The following is a 24,957-nucleotide window of genomic DNA, read 5'->3' on the forward strand; positions in this document are numbered from 1 at the left end:
CAGGGATTGTAATTAACCAACAGCATTCATGAGTGGGCATGCTCATTTAGCCTGCGTCTGGGCTTAGACAGCTTTAGAGGGATGAAAGAACAAATCCTGGTGGAACAAGGCAATGTATGCTATAGCCAAAGTGAAAACATTGCAGACAGAATAACAACTACTTCAAAACTTTGTATGCATGTTTTATTAACATTATGAAGTCTGCAACATATACTTTCTATTATAGTATTTTGTCATGGAAAGTGCATATCTTTTTTGTTGTTGTGTTTTACTTTGCAAAGACTTTACACTGTAATATACTTACATGGACTGATTTCATTTTTTTGTTTGTTACAGCAGCATGGCAAGCAATTGATGTGTAGTTGTAATGTATTGTGTAATGTATTAATGTAATTTTCTATATTAAGTATTCCATATATTCTAAATTATTCTTATATTCTTGTTTTTTTTAAACAGCACCGGTAGACCGACACCAAGATCCTTCTATTTTATGAGTAAGGTCTCTTTTATGTGCATACTTCCATGCATTTGTAGCTGGATGGGTGGAGCAGTTGATTTGTAATAATAATAATAATTATAATTATAAACGTTTTGTTTTTTATAAAGAAATAATAAAATCTGTTTTTAAAAAGACTGAAAAATAGTATGTTATAATACAATTTCACATAAAGATGCCATTCTATGCTCATTTGAATGTGAAATTGTTATGGAAATGTAATTAATTGGATGCTGTGTAGGTGATGCTGACTCGGTAATAAAATCTCAATATTAAAAGAAAATGATTCTAATGAATCTGTTAGACCAAAAACTCGGACTGACGTTAAAGAATTTATCTCTTTTTGGGCCTCTCATTTAATTGTTCCAGGGTTTTGATATGTCATTGTCAATGTATCCTAGCTACTAGGCCTTGTTAAGATATAATAATAAAAGAACACTGAGACATTGAAACTTTGTGGTCTTTATTTAAGTAACGACACCACACTGGATAATGTGCAATTTAGATCTTTCTTTAAAAAATGATGTATGATAGGCAGCTCGAAAGAGGATGTAGACTTGAATTAGTTCTGTTGTTCATCAAGTCAGATTAACCATGTACCATTGTTTCTTTTTTTTTCTTCTTCTTCTTCTATGTCACACAAAAAAAGTCAACAAACTAACAATGCAACATAAGCCACAGTGATATAGGCTTGGCATCATATTAGCCTATACCGGCAGAGTGACCGGCCTAATATCTACAAAATCAATTAATTGTGTGAGTGTTAGGTTGGGTGTCACGATGGCTTGTTTTACTGTAAATTGTTGTTCTATTGTATATTTCATTTCCTGCTGTAAAACCCTATTGTCTGTTAAAGTCATGGGAAAATACCAGGTTTCACCAAACACTGCAGAGCGCCATTGCAGCAGCAGAAAATATTAATGCTGATTTTTTTCCCTATTCAATTGAAGACTGATTTATATCAGAATTAGGCTACAGTGTGTGAATGTGTGTGTGTGCATACAGCAACAGACACACTGAGAAATAAAGGCAGAGCTAGAGAGAGAGAGAGAGAGAGAGAGAGAGAGAGAGAGAGAGAGAGAGAAGCTCATTATAATCAGGCAATTATGCTGGCAGAATTAGAAGCGTCCTTATTTTCTCTTGTGGCAGCCTGAGTGTGGAGACGGTTTTTTAAGTGACTGCAGACTAATCCATGGATATGACTGACTATCCTGTGTTAATATGGAGCATCTGTAGTCGTGTATGACAACAAGATTTGGGAGTGAAAGCCTGTGATTTTGGCTTTTTGGAGAACCGGTGACTCAAGCAAGGCTCCCCAGGTTCTGGGCTCTAATTTGCATTGATGAGGGATTTTTTTTTCTTTCTCTCCTGGTTGAGGTTTTGGCTCAGCGCTAGTGAGTGAGAGACGAGGGCAGTTATACACGCCTTCAACTCAGGACCATGGCTGTACACAATCAGTGTCTTCCAAACAGTGGTATATAATTATATTGCATGTTTTTTGAGACATTTTATTCAATTTCATGTGGTATAGTATATGCATTGCTGGCTGTTGTTGATGTTGTTAATGTCAGTGACAAAGAGTGTGTGTGAGAGAGGATGTGTGTGTGTGTGTGTGTGTGTGTGTGTGTGTGTGTGTGTGTGTGTGTGAGAGAGAGAGAGAGAGAGAGAGAGAGAGAGAGAGAGAGAGAGGGAGAGCATGCCCTATCCCTCAAACTGGAATGCATCTTAAAGTTCATTATAAATTAGAATGTCATTACCGTAATTTAACTAAAAATCAAAAAAAAATGGAGTTAAGTAATATTGTAACAGTATTGTGATAGGATGGATTATTCTAATTCGAATTATTGTGATATGATTGATTATTCCAATAATAAAATGTGTAAAAGAAATACAATAAAGGGCTTACTTTGTACATCTGTTTGTGAAAACTTTTAAATCCAAATAAATGCACTGTTGTCATTACCAAGTCAAGATTTGACATGTGATTTTGCACCAACGGCATGTTCACACTAAAGACTTTGACCTTAGGTCAAGGGTATTTGACCAGCACTTGACTCTTAACCTCTACTACATGTCTTATCAACTCGGCTGTTAATGTGTATTGATCATCACTCCCTTGAGACAGAGAGACTGAACACATATATTTTCTGTATTTTATGTCAAATAAGAGGACCTAGTTTTTCTACTCAGCTTAAACATGCACTTGCAAAGATGTAGAATTTTTTTCCCCCATTTCTTTAAATTAAAAAAAAAGCATTATAACAAAATAAACAATGCTAATTTTGTCCCCAAAGTATTTGTACGATGAGACAAATATTACAGCTAAAAATGACATATTTAATGTTGGTCAGGGGGACACACAGACCCAGCACCCCACATCTACCACCCATTTGCCACATACAAAAAATTTTGAATTGTGCATGGAATTTGGCAATAGGGATTGTCGTATGTAGGAGGGGGGGGAGGAGGGTTTAAGATGAAGTGGAATGACGACTCCCTGAAAGTTCTCAGGGAAGTGCTTGTGTCTGGCCATGGAGCAGGCAGCTGATTTGGGATAGGGTGTTAGCATAACAAAGGGCCTGAGCCTGTGAACTTGGGGCACCTTTCGACCCTGGCGCTGTGGGGATGAATAGTCTCTGGGCCTCCCCATAGAGCACCCCCATGGCTAGCCTGATCGTGGCTAAATTGTTAATCAGGGTAATTTAATATAGTTTTCAATATGCCTCATCTCTCATCGGGAGAGCATTCAACGCCTTCTCGCCTTCCCGCCCAAAAAAAAGGCCTCCCTATTCAACCAGGCGAGACAGGCAGCTGCAGGTCTCATAGCCTTCTCAATTGAAATGTTCAAACATCAACAACACGAAGGCCTCCGCACCGTGTTTGTGCGTGTGTGTGCATACGTGTTTGTGTGTGTCTGTGTGTGTCTTGTGTGTGTGTGTGTGTGTGTGTGCACTGGTGTGAGCCACTCCTCTGTCTTTCTTCCAAACTTGAGCATGAAAGACTATTCATGCATGTGTAGAGCTGGACACACACAGTACAGAAATACACCGAGTTAGTGAATGGCAGTGTGTGTATGTGGCAGCACAAAGAGAGATAACAACTGCACTGTTCCTGGCTCCTGAGACAACTGCGGCTTCACCACCTTCGTTTTCATACAGTGCAATGCCACATATTTACTTTGACCTGTGCTCAGAAAATGAGTCAGTGTCTTTAAGCTTCGACATGACAGACAATCTCTGGCACTTTTCTTCTCTAACCTGGATCAGAGTGAGGTCACGGCGAGCAGTAACTCTGGGTCTCAGGACAGGTGACATCAGCGCTCCTGGTCGCTGTGTCCAGTAACGGAGGTGAGTCATCAGACTCAGGGCCCTCGTTTTAGGCAGTGTGAGTTAGAAACACCCATCCACCCACATGCACACATACACTCTAACACATGCACACACACATGGCCTGGGTCCTGACTCTGCTGTCTATAAATACATACTGTAATCGAGAATGACTCAGACACTTCATGGTTCTCTGTGGGGAGGCAGAAGATGGAGTGGGGAGGACAAGAAGTCTGTAGGAACAATAGAAGAAAGCTAGCAAGACCATGTGTTGCTATTATCTCTGCGCGCATTTTAGCTCAAAGCGGCAGAGTGGCAGAAAATGGAGGACAGAGAACAAGAAGTAGGGTTTCCAACGTCCTGTCTTGAAATACTGGGTGACGTCTTTGTAGAACTTATTGATTAAGAATGAAACATGGCAATCACAATCTATTATTATGTGCACATTACTGACACCTATACAGATATAAAACCTACAAGGTTTTAAAGAAAAACGCATCCTAAAAATGTTGCTTATGAATTCAGTTTTGCCCAGTAATTGCAGCTTATATAGCAAGAGATTATAAACCATCATTATCATTATGTAAATCATTATCTGCTTTATTAAATATGCAGTCGAAGAAACTAGAGACTGTTCTGAGAGAGCTCCAGCCAACATGAGAGAAATATTAACTGCAGATAATACAACAATAGGGTCTTTCCTGAATAACGACATGTTGTGGCTGATTTATTTCACTTTTCCTCACCTTGTCGGCTAGTGATGATATTTTTGTTCATAACCTAGACTTTTAAAACTCATTGTTCCCAGTCACATAATTATAAGTGTTGGCATGTAGACAATATGACAACTTATTGATGGTAGACATGTATGTGCAGCTAATTAGCATGACACCTAGCCATGAGCAGGCCGTGTGCTAAAACAGACACTATGCAGCAGACTTTGTTCCCTTGTGGGCGATTGAATAGAAGTGGTCTGCTCTTGTGTACTCTGTCTAAGGCTATATGTTAATTTATGCTATGTGACTTGATGATAACTTATGCCTAAATCACCAGACTGCACCCCCCCCCCAAACCTAAAATCCAGACATGGATGGGAACCAAGGCCCCTGAGTCAACATAACACCAGACATATTCACATCACCCACACCAATACAAATCTACTGAATGAACCAAAATAAAACAAACTGAGACATCATTTTAACCAAAAATGTCTTTATTCTTTAATATCAGCACTTATTGTTGAGATTTGTATTAATTTATATTTTTTTTTATTCAAAGTTTATTTTGTTGATTAATTTATTTTAACAAATAATAATAGCAATATTCTCAAACTATTTTCTGACATCATATCCATGAAATACAGCGTCCATTTTTTTCTAGTCCGGAGGTCACATACTCACTTACTGCTACGTTCATGCCTGTGGTCTAAGTTTGAAAGTTTGGATGTCTCAGTGTTTGTTGTAAGGCTAGTACGACAGGAAATAGAATTTATCAACATGGAAACAAAGGTATTATAGGCCCCTGGGGGGAAAGGGTCTAACTGGGGTCAGGACTGTGGGGCCTTGTCTAGACGGCCTGCTTTTGTGGTTGCAGGGTTTCAGCCTCTATCTCACCCTTTCAATAAGAGAACTTGACCCGTGTCGAACTGCCGTGGGACTCAGAGACAGGGAGACAGGGAGAGATGGACTGACGAGACAGTGGGACAGGAATAGAAGAAGTACCTTTTTGGCAATCAAGCACTGGAGAGACTGACCTTATAAATGGTTTAGGATGATAAAACGTAAGTGAACTACAGGTTAATTTGTGTTGACTCTTATACTGTAAAAAAAAATAAAAAAAAGTTTGACTTTTGAACATTCAAGTTAAATTTCACACAAAATTGACCTGGCTGAGTTCAGGTCTTTTTTCAAGGTTTAATTAGTATTTTTTTCTAGTTCCTCCATATGGGTGTATCATTCCAAGCAATACCTAATACAGAAAGTGGAGTTAAAATCGACCAATGACAGTACCAGTACACAGACACACCAAAACACCCATTAAACGCCAAATTCAAATCAATCCCTCCTACTCTTTTAGCTCCCGTCTTGGTGTATGTGGAGGGTGCAGGGTGCTGCTGCGGGGCATGGTATAATTGAAAGGCTGAAGAAGAATACTGCTTGTTTAAACCAACCAGCAAGCAGCGAGGGCATGATGGGAAAACAAAGCCAGAGCCCCAGGAGTGGGTGACACGACATCACTAATGGCGGAGCAGAGAGGAATGCTGCCTCTGTTTTGTTACCCTTAGTCCTTGTGACAACCAGCAGGTTGAAGATACTACACAGTACAATTCAAAAATCCAAATCTGAAGTTTGCACAGCTATATTGAGTTGGTTCAATAGGATCTAACAGGGCTCTCTTGGGTGCTGGTTCCAATGTTATTTTCTTTTTATATGGGAAATATATTGTCAATCATCAGTGTAATTAATTCGCATTTTGTACCTATGATGGTTTCATAAGGGTTGGTGTAAATTGAGTTCCATATTTTCACCTAGTTTTCAGGCCGCCACAAATATATTGATATAAGGGCAGAAGGGGCACATATGGATTCATTTACTACTGCACATGTAACATATCCTCTTTATTTCTTCACTCTCTTCCATGTACAGTAGCTATATACTGTAAACACACATAGCTGTGGACAGTAAGTGATAGGTGAGTAAATAGATTGCAGAGAGTGCCAATACGCTATTCTATTTAAGTAATATTGAAAATCTGCAATGTTCCCTGAGACCCTTCCATTTCACATTTCTGTTGTATTTTTCTTCCTATGGATGAGAGTTTGACACGGGCTATATCTCTGCAGTATAAGCTACAGCAGCTGTGAATTCCCTCAAAGCAAATCACCAGGCATGTCTGTCTCTTATTGACCCACATCAGGAATCCCCACCCACCACCTGCAAGACGGCGGCTCATTTTAGCCAGCAATAAATATCAATGTTACATATCAATAAACCCATCAGAGATCTGGGTAGAAATAGCAGGGAGGAGAAGGGGTTAGATTGAAAGGGGGATGGATGTGGGGAATGAGAGAGGACAGAGGTGGGAGAACAAGAAGAGAGTGAGAAGAAAGAGAGAGAGAAGAAGAAAGTGAAGGCTGCTCGTCTGTTTCGGCCCTGTGGTCTCGTGCCTCCTGGGATAGCCGAACACTCTGTCAAGATTCTACACTTCAAAATCAATCACTCCTGACTGAGCACAAAGAGAAAGACGCACACATTCACACGTATGGGCACATTCACACGCAAACAAATATACATTCACACAACATGTTGCAGGCAATGTCTTCTGTCCTTGTCCAGCTTCTACAAGGCAGCCTCAGCATGTCACGGCAGTGTGTGATAGTGGGCTGTTGTGATTTCATGACAGAGTAGGAGGAGATGTCAGATCACATTCTCCAAAAATAGAGACACTCTGGGCCTCTATTACCTGTTACATGTTCCAATGAGATGCTGATATGTGATTCCTATCCAGAGGTACGAGTACCCCTCAGGGTATTTCTGCAGTTGCCTGTGGGTACAAGGAAAGTTTGTGGAGTAGCTCAACTGATGGAATTATGATAAAAAAAACAAAATCCCCACATTGAATTTGTTATAACAGTTGAATGCAAGGTGTGGGCAGTGGTTAGCTAAAATTAATGGACAATTGGTTAAAACGTATTGCTAAAAGTAAAGATTAATCAGTTAAAATAAATAGTATTGGACAGGTTAAAAGGAGTGGATAAATGATTGTAATTGCTAAACACATTGGATAGGGATGCAACCATACACAAAATTCACGGTCCAGTGTCTACCTTTGGGGTCATGGTTTGGTACAGAGAAAACAAACAGATGTATAACAACAACAATTTTTGTCATTTATTTTGAAGGAGTCTGACCTGTTCACAGTTCCTGCAGCTTGCGCTCATTTATACAGGGCAAAAATACTGCAGTGAGAGGCTGCCAATTGCTTTTTGTCTCTTTCTACTAATCATCGCATTCAGGTGATGCTGATGTAAATTACATGTTTGAAGTCTTTCCACAGACATACCCGATTTCAGTTGAACGATGTCAGCATTTGACAATAATCGCTGCCCTGAGAACATGACTAAGCCGACTAGCATGCTACAGCTGATAGACAACAACTGGTGTGCTGCCAAAAGTTTCCGGGCAAAACTCGCTCTCTAGAATTTCTGTTTTGCTAATTACCTGACAGTAATGAATAAAACAGATAGTGATGGCCGAATGCAAATTTGACCAAACTGACCTAAACACAAGTTCAACTGTATGAAAAAGATATTTAAACAATATTCACTTTTACATAGTTAACAGTGTTAAATCACATTCAGTTTAAAATCTATTAAAATTAGCATTTTTGGAATGATTGCTGTGTCGACAAATAGTTCATCTGACTGTCTGAGCTGTGGAGGTACATCAGACAAAAATAAAGTGGGGAACCACTGATCCACACAATATTGTAGTTATTTTGGTTGGTGCACTAGATAAGGACTGAAAAGTTGATCAATTAATTTGTGACTAGATTTTTATTTGAAAACTTTCCAGTAAAGTCCTTTTAAGCTGCACCAACCTTGAATACTCTAATCAAACTTCAGTTTCTTGCACCAGATTTCAGTTGTGATCTTAAACAATATACTTCTTAAAATGTACACACATCTTTCTATTGTATTTTATAATACTGTAACACTGTTCAGCCAGCAGCTCTTTGGTTTCCAGATCTTCCAAGGGAATAACCAGAGAGTTAAACACACACCAAAGGTAGTTTCAGTAAGACCTCATTTTTCTCACTGTGAAGTTTCCAGACTTGGAGTTCTGTATCTTGTCGTCTGTTGGGATCATGGGGCGGATAGTACTTGTGAATCTTCTCCCAAACAAAATAAGATAACACAAAGTCCTGCTATCTGTAGATAAAAGTGAAATACTGTGCCGTCTAGTGGAAAAAAGAAGAGGGAGACAAAGAAAGGAGCAAAAAAGTTCTATCACATAATGGAGTTTAGAAGTTTTATTCTTTACTTTTCCTCGCCAGCAGCTACCAAGGTCATGTTCCCGGGCCAAAAAAAAACACCTTAATATAAAAAATACTTTTTTGCATCAATAGTAGAATTCTTGCATTTATTTTTTACTGCCTCCAGGAGATCAATCTTAAGTAAGTGCCATCTGAGATCTTTGTGGTTCCCAAATGCTCTTGGCTCAGTTCAATTGTACTAAAAGATGTAGACAGCTGCATTATGATTCCAGGAAGACCTATTTAAACTGTGATCCATGTCTTCACATGTTTGAATCTGTCTCTATTGGATTTTTCTTCACATTCATCCACCATCCAGTGTAATACAATATGATCTGTGGTGAATATTTTCTTTCACGGATAAAACCATGTTATAGTTTAAGGTACTCGTCAAGATATAGAATTATGTCCTACAGTATATGTAACACCCTATGAATGGTTTTGCATGTTTTCTAGCTAGTGAACATATAAATAAGAAATGTATTCCCATGCTAGAATTTTATGATAGACTTATCATTAAAACATATTAGTATTCTTGTCATGTCCGGAGCAAACACAAACCTGCTTGCAACTTCTTTTGGGGCCCGATTAAGAATTAAACAAAGTGATCTTAACAATTTATTGTTGCTAATAAAACCTAAAGTTATTGAATTACAATAATTAAATTAATGAAAAATAATCTAAGCTTGGCCTAAAAATTTTATAATATTATATTGTAATAATGTGTCCCTATTCAAACGTTGTGATAACTAACATGTTGTTGCATGTTGCTCAAGGTTGTAGCATGGGAGTAGCATAGTACATAGGGAAAATGATGTAAAATCACATTTAGATAGAAATAACATACAGACCACGACATTCTGCTTTCAATGAGAAAAATTTAATCATTACTAAATGAAACTGCACTTTCACAAATCTCATCAGGATTCTGATGTTTGACCTTTTTCAAGACTTCTGACCCACATAGTGACACATGTGTATGTACTTTGGTAGCTAAGTTTGTGGTTGTTTTTCCATAAACATCTGTGTGCAAGCTTCAGGTTTCGCTGGTTTAACAAGATTCCAACAATGGGATAAACCATGGGAAATGATATCAGAATCCACTATATACTAGTGGTTCCCAATCTGTGGCTTCCCCCTCAAGGCCTTGCAAGATCTAAGAGGTTACATAGTGGATAGTATTATGTCTTTAGTCCTCCAAAAAGTATTCAAATGAACCAATCACTTTCTGGCTATATTGCTCACAGCTCTGTCTTATATAAACTGTGTGACCACCTTCATAATGCTGACGCATTTCTGTAGCTAAAACACGCCTGTTTTGTGTGACTCAGGCCACACCTACAAACTGTGGGACAAGAACCAATGTATATGTATACTGTTTCCGGATGTGCTCTAATAATAATGTCTGCATTCAAGTATGTAGTGCAAATATTTGCCCCTTCATACACATTTCATAACTGTCCAAAATTACATGATCATTAAGATTTCCTGTAATATGATAGAAATAACAAAATTCTATTGCAACTTTGTCAGCAACAACAGAAATGTGATGTATTAAGGTCCAGGGTGTAACATTTAGGAGGATCTATTGGCAGAAATGGAATATAATGTTCATAGGTGCCATTAGTATATGATCACCTGAAAATAAGAATTGTTTTGTTGTGAGGGAGCGGGTCCTCTTTTACGGAAGCCACCATGTTTCTACAGTAGCCCAGAATGGACAAACCAAACACTGGCTGTAGATAGGGCCTTTTGCTTTTTTTATAGTTTTGCAGCTTGGAAGGCTGAGCTTTAATTAAATGATTGCAATTTGCCGCTACATGCCACTAAAACATACACACTAGTCCTTTAAGAAGTAAGACATTAAGATTATGCAGCCGTGTGGCCGTCCTGAGAGACCTGAAGTAAATACTGACACCATATGCTTGTCAATAGGGGTTACATTTTATACTACACTAAGCGTGGCTTTGTGGTTTTTCATTGCCACTTTTATCTATCTGGAGGGAAGTAACCATTGGAGAATATGAACACAATATAAACCATAACCCCATGGAAGTTTATTTTATTATATGATTAATTGTTACAGTATATTTTGAAGTTAAAATTAGCAGCAGCAGGAATTACTGGGTATCTTGCACAAGATTTGTTTGTGTTGCATCCTTCAAGTTGATATCAAGCCATGTTTGGAGCTATTTTAGCACTCCCGGGACACTTTTTGTTGATGTTTTCTTTATTTTGCTAGTTACCTGTAGATGTGACACTGCTGGCTCCAGGGCATCCTTTGTCTCATCACAAAAGCCACTAGCGGTTGATACAAACATCATTGGACACTCGTGGAATATACACCATCTCACCTGTCATGCTGTAACAATCACATTGACAACTTGCCGCAAACATGAGGTGTAAAAATGTACACAGACACAGCCATCAGCTTGGATTCCTGTCCCATACGACCATTGACGTGTGTGTTGGTGCAAGCGTGGATGTGTGTGTTTGTGTGCATCTACAGTATATGTGTGTCTGTCTGTCTGAGAGGGGATAGGTGGAGGCCATCTTTCATCTCTTGCTGTGATCAGATATTCTACATGATATGATATGATGATACAGGCCCAATTAAGGGATGGGGTTGTGTGAAAAATGTGATGACAGGGCAAGCGGAAGACTAGACTGTGATCTGACATCTGAGAGGGGGAGAAAGACAAGGGAGAGAGAGGGAGAGAGAGATAGAGAATGGTAGCGAGAGAATGGGTTAGGGCGGGGGAAGACGAGGGGGGACAGACAGGACTGAAAGACGGTTGTAGGGAAGAGGGGAAGAGTGATGCTGGTAAAGGAAATGAAGATGGGGTAAGCGTGAGAAAAATAGTCGGAGTGGATGTTAAGTAGGGAGGGAAAGAGAGAATTAATATGATTAGGAAGGAGAAGGGAAAATGGAAAGGTACATAAAGATGAATGGAGAGTAATGAAAGATAGAAAAAGGAGAAAAATTAGACTTCTTTCCCATAAGAAACAATTTGTCAAAGATTTCATGGATCCTACTTTTGAGCCTTCTTGTTGTAGTGTGAATGGAATTTTGGAGAAACTTTGACAGGGAGACAAAAATCAGATTGTTCTATTTTTCTTTAAAGCTGACATGCAGCCTGGAGAGGAAAAGGCAACAAAGGTAGGTGTAGAAAAGAAGTATAGAATCATTCTCGTTTTTAATTGTTGTTTCATATTTTGCACATACAGGTACATTTGATTTGACAGCACAATGTGGTATGGAGCTGATTTTAAACAGGGAGGCTTCTTGGTACTGTCTGAAATCTGTTTCCCCACATTTCGTAAGTCTGTCTGGATTAACTACAACTGTGTCAGGTGTATGATTTTGATCAGGACGCACGGTGCTTTGATCACCATACCAGCTTTTATCAGCACGCATGCTCTTTTCATAACCAAATAGGACCCAATTATGTCAAGCACATTGATCTTTACCTGGAGTGCCAGAGCACTACACGGAAAGGAGGAAATAACTCTACTGAAACATCACTTAAAGGAAGAAAAAACCTTTATTTGAATGTCAAAAAATATACTTGTTAGACTCAATCAAATACATATACAGTGTCTCCGATAGTATTCTCTCATGTAATAAAAAAAAAAAAATAAATTGATATATTAGTGCAAGGTCAAAGTATGTATCAGTATCTTATATATATAACCAGGTGACAGAAATAAAGAGTACGGAACAGGTCCAAGTGTCGTAGAGAGTAATGTGAAGCTCAGAGAGTTGTGGACATCTTGAAGCTCCTGTCTTAATGAGATTTGGGCTCCTCTCTAGTTGATTGGGAGAATTCATTTACCTGAAAAAGAGAAATATGAAAATGATTAGAACATTTCAAAGATAATTTGCCTTCTATTACATATTATTTAATTAAAGCTTTTATGAAAAACGTTTGAGTGAATTTTCACCACATCCTGTATAACTCACCACTTTCAACAGCAAATGTCCTATTAGAAAGTGTAGTTTAATAGTGAGACTAAATCTTCAATTCCAGCCAATGGGGATCTTACGGCAACCTGTTAGTAAGAGTTTACCTGCAACAAACACATAACTTCTTTGTGTACAGTTTGCCATTGCTAACGCAAGAGGGACAGTCTTGTTGTACACATTCCAAAGCAAGATAATTGAATGAAAGAAGTTCAGTGAGCTGTGAGTTCCCGGTGTACTTGACAGTGACAAAAGCCTCAACAATAGCCGCTGACATTAGTCCCCCTCATATCACACTGCACTTTCCTCCTATTGTTCCCCCTGCACTTCTCACATGTATTGTCTTACGTGATATCCTTAGAACCTGATAAGACGCCCGGTGAAGGTTTTTGTAGCTGAGGACACAGGCCTGGGAGTGTCTCAGGGTTACAGCTGCTTATTATTCTCTCATAGAGGAGACTGGGAGACTGCGGGGTCTGGGGAACGCCTTATCGGATCCCCTTTACACCAAGCCTAACCTGTGTTACCTGCACCTCCAGCCTTTCCTCCATTACTCTGGCCATACCTGACACTCCCTTCCTCCAGAAAGACATTATGGTATTACATTTCCCCGAAACTATAGAGCTTGTTAACAAGCATGGGAGGTATTCTGGGACCCAATATGAATGTATAGGCCGTACAGAACAGCTGGGGTCATTTGAGACAGTAGGAAGCCTGACGTGCTCAGTGAAACCTTCAATGTATAGTGTCATTGTCTGCATCAGACTACAAAGGCAGTTCAACACGTCATTTTAGGATCCCATGACTTCAACAGAGGTGGTTCCTAAAGGTTTACTCTAAATGTATTTGCTGATTTATCTTGTCAGACACTTGAAATCTCTTGAAAGTGGATGCGTCCCTTGCAAGTTGCTGTAAGTCAGCAACTCCCCTCTGGTTTTTTTTTCCAGGAATTCAGAATGTACAAAAGTACTGTTTTGGCCAGGCTGTCTCCTTCAACAAATTTCTCTGATGTTTGCTTGACAGTACAGAACAGTTCAGGGTTGGCAGGGGGTCCCTGGGCCATCAACAGCCAAACTCAACCCAACTCCAAAAGATGAAGGGAGGTGGATTCAGACAACTCAAGCACACAACTCTGCCTGCTCACAGCACCTCAAGGGCACACACTGCCTGCCTGGCTGGCCTGTCTATCAGCTGATCTTAGTCAAAGCTACATGTGCCTCTCTCTGCATCCTCCTCATCTTCTCTGCTGACACTGCAGTTTAGCAGCTATATACAAGGATGATGTCCGCAGTATGTGTGTATGTGTGTATGCGCATGGGTCCAGGGCTTTGCTGATGGTTCTCAGTATCTCTGATATTTTGGTTACATCAAACAAAGCATTTGACAATTACTGAGTCAAGTGAACAGATTGATTGCAGCTTGGTAAGATAAACTGTAACAGGGGATCAGGGGATGATCAACTTTTAAGTGAGTGGAATTTCTGGCAGTATATCAATCTCCATAGAGAAAATTACTTTCCTACCCTCCAACTGTGCACATGTAAACATCACTGTGGTGTGCCCTGTAATGTAACATACTGACATACTGCTGGCTTATATACAGTATTTAAAGGAGTTTAAATGATTTAAGGAGTTGATGGCCATCTTCTCAAAACAGATAAAGTCTTTCAAATTGAAGTCTCAAGTTTCAAGTAGTTTTGGCCTTCATCCTATCAGTTATGCCAACATTTCAGTAACTACATTCACTGTAGTCACTTTGAGACAGCTCTAGATAGAGCTTTACAGTAGACCCACACGGCACTGCAACATATCTGTTTATAGTTGTATCAAGTTTTTAGAAATGAAATTACTATACATTACTTGCAAAACATTACTATAAATGTACAATAATTGCCAGATTGCCAGATTGAATCACCAGTTTAACTGAATTAAACTGGTGATTATTGCTGGTGGTTTTGGTGGTTAAAACTGTCTGATCATCAATTTTTGGATTGCTCCACACATTCTGTGTCTAGAAATGTCATTGTCTTGGCCTTAATGAATCTGTTTAAGATACATGATACTGTCTTAGCCACTAGGAACAATATCAATTTTTTCCACACATCTTTTAACTCACTACATAACATGTCTAAATACAACATATAATTCTATTGTCATTGTAATTTTGAGGATTCTTCAATGTCAGTAGACCCAGATTTTTCCAGACCGGAACCACAAACATGGTTAGTTATCATGCTCTCCTTCACAATACGCATTTATGAGGAAAAATACAGACAATTTTGGGAGTGGTCTCTCCTCATCCACAAAAAGGATTTCATGTCAAAGTGTCCCTTGGGAAATTGACAAAGGCAGAAAGTAGTGCCTGGTGTTGCCCCAAGTCTGATAACAGGATGGAGGAGTTGTATGCCTTGCTCTCCTTCTGCTAACTACTCCCACTAGACCGAAGTCAGATGCCTCCGCTCTCCATGAGGAGGCAAATGATGCTGCTGCTGATCTGCAGAGAATAAGACTCGACTGAAGCCCATCAGAGCTGGAAGAGACTACTTATACAGTGCAAGAGTGATGCGTACACACACATGCATGCACACAAGGACTGCTTGCACTAGGTGTAAGACTACTTCATTTACATTAAATAATCTAGGACTGGGGCATGTTTGGACACATACTACCATACATACAGATGCCAAAAAACAGACTGGGGGGAAATAAATAGACACACATGTACAGAAATGCACAGACATGAATACCAAACATGCACAAAGATATGACTGACACACACAAAAACACATCTCTCCACCATCCCATTCTCTCCCTCTCCTTCTTTCTCTTCTATCTGTGTCCATGCTTCTGAACCTTAGGGAGACATATTCTTTTTCATCTGTCAGTATGGATGGAAACAGACATGTTCAAAACACACAACAATGGCCTCCCCAGCACTGAGGAGGCTCTGTGTTTTGTATGCTTGAAGCACTGCATTATTTCCTAAGTGTCTAGCAACCCCAGTATAGTAAATAATGGATGCTCCTCTTCCTTCTGAAAAACTCTTCTTTCACTTCAGGGACCAGTCATGGTTTACCTGTATAAATGCCCTTTCTGTGTCTTTGAAGAAATGGATAGCACTAAAGGATGTGGGTCAGACGATTTCATTAGCACAGCATTTCTCTCTGTGTCTCCTTCAATCAGCCATTTGACAGAAGCAATGTCACTCAAAATGTCTTACAGACACTTTGATATAGAATTCTCTGAGAAAAAGGATGCAGAGACTGCTGATCCATAGCAGGAAATTCGTAAAATATAGCCCATATAACAAGAGGGCAGAAATGGTAATGCTTGAACGGAGAGAGCGCAGTCACCTCTGAGATCAGCTGAATATCCTTGACGTCTTTAGCCCGGAGACTCCAGTCATTATGCCATTTGTTTCTGGGTCATGATCTGCAACGTTTCCATTCAACCTAAAAACACAAGACATATTGTTTAGTGTTGTAGATGTACGTAGCACATATACAGTAGATAAACATGCAAGGTACATATCACTGTAAACATTTTACAGACTCATGGAATCAGACTTTATGATTTATGATCCAATAGGAGTTATTGCCTATTGCTTATTGACCTACTTGTTTATCTTTGCTTTACAATAAAGTCAAAACAATAAGTAGGATTGGACAGTACTATTGTGGGCCACTACGTAACTAAATCTCCTTTGTCTCCCTCCCCCATTCATTCTGAGGTTACATCGAAAGAGTTTCAGCTATTGTGAATTATTTACTTGATTCACCATTCAGGCCTTTAACCCCTCAGCAAATGCACAGGCAGCCGGGGTTAAAAATACACTCCCACAGGATCTGAGTTTGACTCTACATGCATGTGTGTGTGTGTGTGTGTGTGTGTGTGTGTGTGTGTGTGTGTGTGTGTGTGTGTGTGTGTGTGTGTGTGTGTGCGTGTGTGTGTGCGTATGTGCATGTGTGTGGGCAGGGATATGGGTTTAAAATATAAAACAGTATAACCCATGACACATAAAGCACCTTCAATTCTCTCTCTCTCTCTCTCTTTCTCTCGCTTTCTCTCTCTCTTTCTCTTGCTGTCTTTAACAGACACGCTCCCACACACACAGACACAGGAACTCATCAGAGCATCATTATGTGGGTACTTTCTGAGTGAGAATCCAGGCCGTCCCAGATGGGATTATTATAACATGCCTTGATCTGTGCACGAACTACGAGTGTGACTGTTTTAGTCTGTGTGTGTGTGTGAGAGTGTGTGAGAGTGTGTGTTAGTGTGTGAGCATGTTTGTTTGAGAGGAAGTGAGTCCTGACCTGTGCTTCATGACCTGAGTGGATGTGAGGGCACACCTCTCTATGTCTGTGAAAGTATAGAATATATAGTACAAGCATAAAACTGTGCAATGCCAAACCATTAGTGAGAAGGTGCTTTCCTTGACAACTGTGTCAAACCACAGACACTGACTTATATTCACTTACAAGAGTGTATACAGTAGGCATATTCATGTTGAGTCTCTGGGTTAGGGCTGAAATAAAGGTGTCTGTGATACATGCCTGTCTAACAGCAAACTGACTGAATCTGCAGCAGCTTCCCTGTCTGACTGAGTGAATATTAATGTCAGCAAGATATGTGGGCCTTAATGGATATGCACACACACACACACACACACACACACACACACACACACACACACAGAGACAACAGACACCAACTCTACCAGGCCATGTTGCCGTGGTATGTCCCTGGCATGCAGCAGTGTTGTCATGGATACCCCCAGACACATCCGCCATCCCATAAGCGGGGGGATGCTGAGCGCTTCAGAGGGGCTGGCGCCGAAGCCCCCCCCTCCCTCAAACCCTCAACCCCCATTCTCTATCCCCTTCCCCCCAAAACTGAATCCTTGTCCCTTACTCTCCCCGAAAACCGGCTCAGCCTCAAAAAGGCTCTCTGCTTGTCAACTGGGGAGGCATAGACGCACATAGAAACTATCTTGTCCCCATGTTGGGGCCTTTATTGGTCTTAACTGGTATGAGTTTCAGTGTAACTGGAACATGGATGGAACAATGAAGATATACACAGAGCCAGTTAAGTCAGTCTGAGAAAACCTAAAATAGATGTTGAACAGGGGGCGTGAAGGATGTTCTGTCTATCTGTGTGTTTTTGTGTGTGTGTCTGTGTGCGTGCGTGTGTTAGCCCTCAGGGCTATGGTTAAGCCTGTAGTTTATCCCGAACTGATCCTTTTCATTAGCCATTATCAATAATTCAACATTGCACTTGCTTTAATGGTTTAATGTGAGCAAACCCTCAATCCGCAGACACATCCACACTGACACACACACGTACACTCTACTTAATAGCACTCGCTGTCTTGGCCTGCGCCCAATGCCACTGAGGTCCATATAGATGTGTAAATGTGCACATAACACAGTCAGTGCACCAAAAGCCTTCAAAGGTAAATACATATAAATCAGAAAAAACATTTTGCCCCACCAGGCAGTCATAGGATCCCTTGATCTAGAGACGAAATCATTTATTATTCCCCTACAAAAGTCTGTTTTACTGTATATCAAGTTATATTTCCCATAAAAAGGCACATCAAATCCTCTACTCTGAGACGAGGAAATGAAAGGGTTAATCTTTTATGATGCGTCCCCTCCCATCCATGCTCTCTTTTGCCCTCCCTTTCATATTCTCCAGCATGGCAGTGCTCAGTGCCTGCACATATGCTGGAAAAAAAAATCCTCTTTGATTGGAAGGCTAATTTGAAGTGTCAATTATTCTTATGCAAATGAAGGTACAGTTTCTCACGTCTGAAATGGGTTGGGGGCACAGATGGGTGCATGTGTGTGTGTGTGTGTGTGTGTGTGTGTGTGTGTGTGTGTGTGTGTGTGTGTGTGTGTGTGTGTGTGGGCACAAATCTTCCTCCAAAAACATACAGCGCCATTCCATCCCCCCTCCAACTCTTCAGCTATACCTCTTTGGGAAGAGAGCTGACATACAAAGACAGCCGGCATAATGGGACGAGGATATTTGCATGCACATTGTCCACACTGAACGCCAAACAGATCATAAATTGAGAATACAATGCCAAAACAGTAACAAAGGGCGTAGAAGTGCAAGTCAGCGCCCAAAACATTCGACAATACGGCGGCATGGTTCTATGTTGTAATGTAAATAATGAAAAGATGTTGGGTAAACAGGAACAAAACAAGAGCTTGGATGTATCACGGGAAGTATTGTGGGTAAACAAAACAATTTACTAAAGCTTTTGTCATTTCAACACTTTTCAGTAACACCCTCTTTTGCTATTGCCATACCAGAGGTGCAAGTGAGAAATATAATCCAATGTCTGTACAGAGAGAGAGTGGTACAAGAAGATCCTGTTTAAAGAAAAAGGGGGAGAGAATGAAGGAGAAATTGAGAGCGACAGAGTGTGCCTAAAAGCATACATTCACCTCCAAGTACAGTATGTGAATGACTGCGCGCCCCTCTTTATGGTAATTAGAGCTTTGGACTCAAACCTAAATCTGGATGAGAGATTTAGACTGACAAAGAGAGACAAAGTGAGGATGAAAAGGGAGAAAGAAAAAAAACAAAGCAGACAGACAGAGGACTCTACAAATAGAGTCTGTTGTCTGACCCTCTCAGCTGATGTGGTGGTTCAAGTTTTTTTTAAAAAAAAAAGCTTTTCAGGCCCAAAACAGGATCAAACAACCTGCTGTGGAGTCCGGTTACACCATAACAATGGCTTACATTCACTCTCAGCCTCAACACACAAGCTTTTACCTCAAAGGGTGTAGAGGGAGAGAGTAAGCCAGGTTTGAAGGGTGGGTGTGTGCGGGTATGGAGGAGAGTATAGCGATATCTTAGACGATAATGGTGTTCAACAGATTAGATGGTATCAGCCTACCATGTTTGTTTTCAACTGTCGGCTTCTGCAGCTCCGCTGAGATCTATGGTCAACCCCGCAGGCGCTCTCAATCTCAAGGAAACTTTTAGATATTGCCGGAGAAAGTGAAGTACTCTGATAGATAGCATTCAAAACTCTTAGGTAACGACAGCTGGCGAAGAGAGAGCGGCTGGGGATAGATCATTGTCTATAAAGGGAAATAGAGAAATCTTTGAAACTCGAAAACCTGCCATTGTGACAATCAGTTATTGTCCGACTTATCGCATTGAGCATTTGATGGACTTTTAATTGACTGGTGAATGAATGAGTCGTTTTTTACACTTCCCTTCATTAGCTCAGGATTTTAAACTGAGACATATTGACAGATTCCTAAAGATATCGTATAGCCAACTACAACAGCCGTCCGCTGTAAGCTTCTCTGTCCACAGCAGACAATCTGATTAATCACAGACCCATAATAGACAGCTACTATCTGCTAACCTCTTAAGACCCTGCTTCTCAAACGATGAAGAGCAGCCTTGGCAATTTGTATTTGTTCTGCATTGGTTCAGTAGTTCTGGAGAAATTAGTATGCAGTCAGGGATGGGAGAGCTTGTCAAGATCAGGGGGAAATCTCTACCCACCCACCGGGTAGATCTACATTTATGAACAAGGTTGACAAGAAAGCTGACTAGTGTAAAGACAAGGAGCAAATAAAATGGTGGAGAACACCATAAATATTCTTTTTCATATGAGTGCACTGAGAACACCTTCATAGACAGGCCCTTTCTCTATCTGTCTGTCTTGTGTGTCTGTTCGTCTGACAAGACAGTCACTCTCTCTTTTTCTTTCTCACACTCTCTATCCCCCCTTCTCTTTTCCAAAACTATGTGTCATGCACGTCAAAATGCTAAGGCCAGTCCTTTTGAGGGTGTTCTGCTGGACCATAGAGCGAATAAACATCCATGTCAGGAGAAAGCGATCTGGGGCCCTTCTCTCACTGAGCCCGAGCCCTCCTGGGAAACACACAGCTCATACAATGGATAGAGGAGGCCTTTTGTTGAGTCTCTGGGAGCTGTAGGGCTAGCTCTGGATCAAACAGGGGTGTGTGTGTGTGTGTACATTTCTGCATTTCACACACGCGCAAGCACACACACACATACACGAGCACACCACACTGACATGCGAGAGTGAACACACACCTTCGCCCACACACACACACACAGAATCACAGACTTTCCTCATCTCCCTAAACTCAGTGTGACTAAGTAAACTTCTTCACCCTTTTGCAGTAGTTACCGAGGGCAGGAAGATGAATTTGAAATAGCCAGCAGGAGAAGAGAGAAGAGACAAAGAGGAGAATAGTGACGTAAATCAGTGTTGGACTGATTTAGACTGGTTTAGTGTCAGTCTAAAGGGGCTTTCTGTTGTACTATATACAAATCACAGTTCAAAGCCTGTGGCTGGGTTCCCTCCTGGGGTCCAAGGCAGGGAAATCCTGCAGGGAAGCATCTTGTGGGTAGTCTGTGTGTGTGGCACAGTTATTTATTACATATAGGATCTAATATTGATATGAGATAATGGGGGAGGTGCTCATAGAATTGTCGTATTATATGACTGCGATTCTACCCAGGTCTACAAAAGAATTTTTTAAAAACTTTAGGGCAGCAGTTCAGTGAGTGCACTGTAGATGCACATTAGTAAAATGCAATATGTAGCACTATCAGCTGGTTATGTCACCATTGTCTAAGAACTGTGTTTATCATGGCTGAATAGTGTGAGCAAAATGTGGTAGAGACACTGGAACAGAAAACTGCTACAGTTCATCCCCTCTTCCCAGAAAGCATTTTAATAAATTTCCATTCGAGCCACTGCCTTGCTCCTGGCCGTCTGCCCCTCGTGTAGGATCTATGGGAATTCTCCTCACTGAAATGAACTCACACCGTCTGACCCTATTCATCCCCAGGACTGCACTTTCTCTGGGACTCCCCCTTTTCCAGTCCCCCGGTTTCCCACAGACCCCCTCTCTCTCTTTGCATCCTTCCCTTCTTTCTCCCTACCTTCCCACTGCCCCCACCCCTTCCAAGTCTCTCCCTTGCTTTCAACTCCAATTTTGGGCACAATGAAGTTGTTCTGGCTGACAGTTTGGCCAGTAGAATAAGTGTTGTTTGAGCCTGCTGTGTGGCCCTGTAGTGGGCCCATTCTCCCCCTTGCCGGCTCAGTTACCGAGAGCCTTGTTGGTGGGACACGGAAGCCATCCGTCCCCACGCTCCCACCCTGACCCAAACAATTAGCCTCAAACCACACTCAGGCTCACCTGCGCCTCCTCTTTACATGCTGGCACACATGCATGGACATATGCATACACAAACACACAAAAAGAGCTGTTTACTATCTAGCCCTCCACGTCTTCTTTAGCAAAAAATTTTTATTTTTGCAACATTACATTTGCCAATGTATAAAGTCTTCAGACTTCTCTCTTTCATATCCATGTCTATGTTTTGAGTTCATCAAGATACCATGTGGTTCTCTTACATATTGCATCTGTTATGGTGCAGTCACTGCTACACCACAGCCAGGTTGGCCTGATTTACTCAGTTACTCCATGTCTTGTAGGACGTGTCAGAAAGGATTCTGTATTGGGGTCAGCTGGAAAGACAAAGCCTGCAGCCCTCTCTCCTCTGTCGCTTTCAGTAAGCATCAACCAGCCTCTCTTTTTTTCTCCCCCCTCCGCTCCCCCTTACTCCCTGTGTTTCTTTTCCAGTTCTCTGTTTCTCTGTTCCAATGAGTTATCAAACAAATATAAAAAAATCACACTATAAATATTCTTCTTGTGTGTATCCCCTCTGACACATACACACACACACACAAAAGCACACACACACAGAAGCCAGGACATGAGAAAGTGGCTGGGAGTGGCCCTGATGGGGGGACCATATGTCCAGGCGTTGTATATCAGTCGGCTCGCCCTCAGCGCTCTGCCAGACCACCATAACTTAGTTTGTCTTCAGCACAAAGTTTGGTCCAAGCTTGGCTGGGTTCATTAGGAACCTATTCTCTGGAGCCAATGAAGCTCAACAGACCTCCAACAAAGGAGCTAATCACACCCACTGCTGCTCTCTCTCTCTCTCTCTCTCTCTCTCTCTCTCCCTCACCTTCACTCTGTCTCTAAAAACTCTATCTCTTCTATTTCCACAAGTCTCAATCGTTTACTGAACGGAAACCAAATATAAGTAATCAGTCTGTGCCAAACAATGGTAACTGTTAACCAAAATTTAAACAATAGAGCACAATCTGAAGACTCTAGAGCATGAAGAATAAACAATCACAGCAATGATGACAGAAAATAGCAATTGTCCAGTAGTCGTACTTTTCATTCTTTTGTGTCTATAGTCTGTACAGAAACAAAAATGAATAATTGTGTCTCCATTGAAGATTCACACCTGCGATTGTTTGTGTATGTGAGTGGACCCACAAAGTGTCATGTTCTCACCTGACAGACACTTTGCCGTCTCAGATGCGAGTGTTAGTAGGATGTGGTGCGTAGAATCTACACCTACCAACATTGTGTTGTGTGTGCATTTGAGTGCATGTGTGAGCAAAAGGATGTGGTGCTCTGACAATGGAGAGCCCCAGGCTGCTGAATACTTGAAATGACCTTGAACCTCAGCATTCTCCATTCCCATGGCTGCAGGGACGGTGAGCATGTCTGTATGTTTGTGCATGTGTGTTTGAGAAGAAGAACAATGAGGCTTTGCACTTTGTCTGTGCACATAACAACTCTTCCAAAAAATTCTGTAACACAGTCAAAATATTTCCATAAAATCTATGGTGAAATATGTAGGTGAGATTTCACGGCCATTAAATTTATGAATAAGTTAGTGTTGCACTCTACAATAGAAGACGTTTAAAATATTTTGTAACAACAAAGACATTTTAAGACATCAGAGTGAGCTATCCACTTCCACACAGTACCTCCCAGCCTGCAGTGACTGTATTTGCTCCCCCTGCATCAAGCAGAGAAAGAGGCTTGCTCCATACCATGTCCCCTACTGTGCACACAGGCTACAGGCAAGCATGAATGTGGCTGATCTGGACATGGCTTAAACACACAGTGACTGTACACACAGGATGGTCCCAAAGCACAAAAATACACAACCAAACAGACACACATATATGTGCACGCTGATGAAGAGGACTTGGTGGGTTAAGAATGGCGGTAGGGGGTAGGGATGGCGATGGGAGACCCAGCGAGGGGTGGTAAAGGCCATGTCACCCGGCCCTGCTTGGACACAAATGTCAGCAGCATGACTACCTGTACATGGAGACCCAGTGGTGAGAGAGCACAGGAGATAATCAAGAAGAAACAGATAAAGCGGAGAGGAACAGACATTACTGCTGAATACAAAGGAGATACAGAAAATAGAGAGAAAAGCTCCACAATGTAAAGACCATATTTTGAGGTTTAAGAAAGGATTTTACCTCGCACCTATGATTCAGAATTTAAAGAAAACCAAACAGATAGATGTAACAGTGCAGAACACAAACTGTGTCTTTCATCCTTTGTGTGGTTTCTAAATGATTTCAGAAAGGGACAAGGAGTTATCAAAACAAGACAAAGGCAACCTCTATCTATATGAAACAATTTTAAATGTTAAAGGTTGTGCAATGTTAGTGACATCCAGCAGTGAGATTGCAGATTGCAACCAACTGAAACCCCTTAACTCAACCAAGCACAAATGAGAAACTGCAGTAGTTGTGAAACACAAGAAGCCCTATCTAGAGGCAATGTTTTGTTTGTCGGTTATGGGCTACGGTAGAAACATGGCGGACTTCATTGATTAGGGCCCACTCCCTCTGTAGATAAAAACAACTCATCTTAAGGTAACAAAAACACAATTCTTGTTTTCAGGTAATATACACTAATAAAAATATGAATATTATATTCCATTTCTGCCTATAAATCCTCCTAAATGTTACACACTGGACTTTTGATGTATTTGAAAACTAATTGATCTGACTTTATTAATCAAAGCAAAGCTCTTCAATGCAACATCAACACATAAGGTTTTTTTCCCCCAAAATCTCAGTCAGATGCATTACTCAGACAGATGCAATACTGTGTGCACCCCTCCCTCTTATGCCCTATGTTACCATTCCTGCTCCCCATCCATTAGATGTTGAACATTTCAACTTTCAAAGTGGAGAGAGAACACAATGCCCTCTGCAGCCTAAAAACACTGAAT

The 24,957-nt window shown here is 40.9% G+C and overlaps 1 long non-coding RNA gene across 1 annotated transcript in view; it reads right to left on the reverse strand.

Moving 5' to 3' along the window:
* Positions 1-12,382: 12,382 nt before the first annotated feature.
* Positions 12,383-24,957, reverse strand: part of LOC127376677 (uncharacterized) — a 38,146-nt gene continuing 25,571 nt past the window's right edge. Inside the window, exons 3-4 of the long non-coding RNA XR_007887551.1 lie at positions 16,173-16,271; positions 12,383-12,692 (exon numbers count right to left, since the gene is read on the reverse strand). This is a non-coding gene — a long non-coding RNA (uncharacterized LOC127376677). The remainder of the gene's footprint in view (positions 12,693-16,172; positions 16,272-24,957) is intronic.

Source organism: Dicentrarchus labrax, unplaced genomic scaffold (genome assembly GCF_905237075.1).
Source record: "Dicentrarchus labrax unplaced genomic scaffold, dlabrax2021, whole genome shotgun sequence".
NCBI lineage: Eukaryota > Metazoa > Chordata > Actinopteri > Moronidae > Dicentrarchus > Dicentrarchus labrax.